Raw genomic sequence first — 4,229 nt, forward strand, 5'->3', positions numbered from 1 at the left:
GCATGTGTCTTTTAGATAAAGAGATCCACTGTCATTTTGTTTTCATATCTGTATTTTATATTTCTGTGGTTTCTTGTAACGATGATTCCGTGCTCTTCTCTGACATAATTTGTCTCGGTGTTATGAAGATGGAACAGAAGGACGTATATCAGTTTGAGTTTCGAAAGAATATTGTGACGTAGTAGCCTGTAACAAACTGAATAAGTATGTTTCCTCTGATTTGGATGCATTCTTTTATCTGATGCCTTGTAGCAACCATTTGCATGTTATATTTTCTATTAGTATTGTGTCCTAATGATGACTGCTTAGCAGTCAAACCAATCAGTCTGGCCTCTGATTTTTATGATGAAGGTAGTTTCAATGAAGAAACTTGCATTTTATGTTCCTAAACTAACTTGTCTTGGTCTATATGGCCTGGTGTATGTCCTAGTGTGGTAGAAGTAGTGTTAAGTATCTGTCTTCTCCTTTTATAACGAAACGTTCAGTAATAGCTAGGTTTGCGCCCTATGAAAGCTACATTTCGCTAGTTTTGGTGCTGTACATAAATGAATGTTTATTGTTTTCTTTTTCTTTTTCCTATAACATCTCTCTGTTTCATGTTGCAAATCACACTTTTCGAATAAAGTCTATTTTTTAAGTAACAGGGGGATAATTACTTTGAACAAAAATGTTCCCTAGGTTACGCAGCCCTTTATATACCCTCACTCAGTTTCCAGACGGTTCACCGCTTCTGATTTATAGAGCAATCCATTAAGACACTGATCGCATACACAAACAAAGCGATCGAAATTAGGTATCGCCCAGAAGGTAAGCAAAACACTTAACGCGTAGGTAAGGCGGTTGAGGTCTTAACTGACCGAGGCTACTAGGTAACGAACCGTAGTCTACTCCGCCCCAAGAGGCCAATGTTAAGGCCCAACCACTGTCTCGTCCTCAGCGTCTCTCGGCGTGGATGGGGAGTGGTGTATGTCTCTTCTGGCCTCTGTCAGTTATCGTGACTGGAGCCGCTACTTCTCAATTAAGTAGCTCCTAAACTGGACTCATTAGGAGTAAATGCACCCAGCTTACCAACAGCGCTAGGGAGACCCGGAAGGTCACCCATTCAAGTGCTAGACAAGGCCGACAGCGATTAACTGCGGTGATCTGACGAGAACCGTTGTTATCACTGTGACAAGGCTGTTGGTAACATTGTCAAAGCTTACTTATTACAGTCTATGGTATGCTTCCGTAGTTTTGCAACTCTAGTAATAGCAGTAGTAGTGCGTTTCAGAATCCAAGGGGGCTGACCTGTTTTTAGCAGACACTTAGAAAATAACAACCAATTGTGTACTCGGAAAAAAAAGGTCTGCAATATGATTTAGACTGCAGAATATTCTAAGCTATGCAGCTTAACAATGGTCCCTTTGTTTAATACAGTATTGTAATAATAAGTTCAACAAATTCTGGGAGCACGCGAACTACTGCTAGGTAACTAGCTAGTCGTTGAAGCCTGACTCAATTTGCTCTGACCACTTCACAGTACGTCACGTGGAGCTAGTGTAACGCAAAGCCATAAAGTATAGGTGAGAAATACGGACAGTTCGCACCGTACCCAGCACCGTACTTTTGCGACAGGACGTGACGCGACACACTCATCAGGGCAGGCACGGCATAATGTAAATCCAGCGCCGTTCATTTCCATTAATTGGGTTATGGAGCAGTGGGGGGCGGTTGGTGCATCTGGATGCGGGAGCGCGACCAGGCCCAGGCCCGCCGCGTGATTAGAGAGCGCCGCGGCCCCTTTCATCGCTGCGCCGCGCCTCGTTGGGATTCCGGCTGTAGCCCGTCTTTTATTTATTGCCGCACTGATCACAGACGCCGTGCCCCACCTGCCGGGTGGCCACCCAGCGCCGACTGGCAAGCGCCTCGTACAGCACACAGGCCAGCCACGCACTGTCTTCGTGGGCTGTTCTACTTGTTGACGATGGAGATGTTTACGCAGTCGTTGCCACAACTGTGCCGTGTGCGCACACTGTGGCGTGATTCAGTTTCGATACCTGTCAGCCAGTTCAAATGGACTGAACTCGAGGGCGACGGGTGGATATGCTCAATCAACTGCAGCCATTGGTGAGGGGTCTGTATTGTGTATTGAACTGGGCAGTCAGAAACGACGGAGGGACTTCGTCCCGCCGTAACCCTCAGTGGTTCAGAACCCCACAAACCTCCACAACAGGCCACAGCAGTCCACTCACCCCATCGCCACCCCACACCGAACCCAGTATTATTGCGCGGCTCGACCCCCAGTTGACTCCCCCCCCCCCCCCCCCCCCAGGACCGTAGCGGTCGCTCGGTTCCAGACTGCAGCGCCTACGCACTGTCACTCCGGCCGGCGAAGTGATCTCACTCAAGTCCTTTACTGTGTGTTTTACACTATTAAGCTGGTAGCCTCTTGCATGGAGTTGGCGGCGCTAACTGGTGTTATATAAATTAAGCAGTACATATTACGTAATTTCAGCCCATGGTTCGCTATTCTTCAGTATTTTTTGATTTTGTAACTTTTTCTAAAATTTTTAACTAGTAATTTATGTGTTACAGAGTAGTTTGAGTACACATGTGATTTCTGTTGTAACTCTGCTAAAACTGTTTTCAGTAAAACAAAGGGCCTAAAGTGTTTGCTGTCTCTACTAACAGTCTTAAATGACAGCCTAGAAACTCAGCTGACGAAACAGGTTGAGTCTTCTTCATAAACAGAATGAAAAAGTTGTGGCCCTACAGGGGCAGCAACTGATAGTATTTTATGTGACATCAGCCTGTGTACTTGGATTGGCTTGTTTGTTCCCAATTAATAGCAATATGTTTTATTTGCCAGTGAATGCTGGATGTTATTTGCGTGTTTAACATTTCTTTCGGTTGCTAAAGCTAAAATTTTGAATGTATTGTTAAACGCCACGTTGTTGGTCTTACGAAAACTCTGTATGTTAAGGCTCGGATTTATTGTCAAGATTTCAGAATATTTTTCTTAAGATTTTTTCTTGCATTATTTTATTGTTATTTTAGAGGTTTTACAAATTGTAAAATGCCATCCTTACAAAAGGAACAGTGACTGCTAAATGAAATTATGGTGATAGTTGCTTACACTTTTTGGAACCTTTTGATGTGTCAATAAAGTGGTTTATTTACTGTTAAATTTGTCAATAAAATCCTGGCACATTATCCTGCCACTAAAACCAACTCCCTACAGAGTTTGAACTACGTTCGTGGCACCTACGTGTAGTGAAACTGACAGACGACAATTAATACTGACAGAAACAGGAAATACTCTATGCGTGAAAATTTTTGTCTGTTAAGACCTTTGTAAACGATCAGACAGTCTGTCCATCTTCACTAGTTTCAGAAATAATTTTACGATCACCTCTGTCTTACGTATTTATCAAACATAGATTTCGTTTGACCTGAGAAAAACTTTCACTGATGGCCGATTTGACAAGGTGTCGGGCCGTCTTTGAGCTGATGTTTAGACGCGACATTTAGCAAGACAGAATTTCATATTTTTGGAAAGGAAGGTCAAATGAATATGTAAATAAGATGAAAAGATCACTGGCACTTACCAAAACAGGGGAGGTGTTGCGTCTTTCGCAGACATATTACATAGAAAGATGTTCAAAAGGAAATACGGCCGGCAGTGCAGTAAAATAAAAGGGAAGTCCAGTCTCTGTTGTTCGTACAAGGACGATGTACACGAGGTGACAAAAGTCATGGGGCACCTTCAAATATCGCGCCGGACCTCCTTTTGCACTGCGTAGTGTAGCAGCTTCAAATGTCATGGACTCAACAAGTCACTCGAAGTCTCAAGCAGCAGTACTGCCTGTATGGCAGTCCATAATTGTGCGAGTGTTGTAGGTGCAGGAATTTTTGCATGAACAACCATAAAAATGAAATTCGTGAATGGATTTCAATGGACTCCAAGTAGCCGAACATAACCATTTCCAGTCAATGATTGGTTCAGTTGGACCAGAACATCCAGCCAAATCCATGTAAACGGAGCATACACCATTATGGAGCCGTCACCAGTTTGCACAGTGCCTTGTTGACAACCTGGGTCCATGGCTTCGTGGGATCTGTACCGCACTCGAACCTTACCACCAGCTCTTACCGTCTGAAATCGGGACTCGTCTGACCAGCCCACGGTTTTCCAGCTGTCTGGGGCCCAACCGATATGGTCACGGGCCCAGGAGAGGCGCTGCAGGCGA

General features: G+C 44.2%; 1 pseudogene; it reads right to left on the bottom strand.

Annotated features, from left to right (window-relative positions):
• Positions 1-1,065: 1,065 nt before the first annotated feature.
• Positions 1,066-1,184, bottom strand: LOC124778370 (annotated as a pseudogene).
• Between the last annotated feature and the right edge of the window lie 3,045 nt (positions 1,185-4,229).

The sequence above is a fragment of the Schistocerca piceifrons genome, chromosome 2 (assembly GCF_021461385.2).
Source record: "Schistocerca piceifrons isolate TAMUIC-IGC-003096 chromosome 2, iqSchPice1.1, whole genome shotgun sequence".
In the NCBI taxonomy this organism is placed as follows: Eukaryota; Metazoa; Arthropoda; class Insecta; order Orthoptera; family Acrididae; genus Schistocerca; species Schistocerca piceifrons.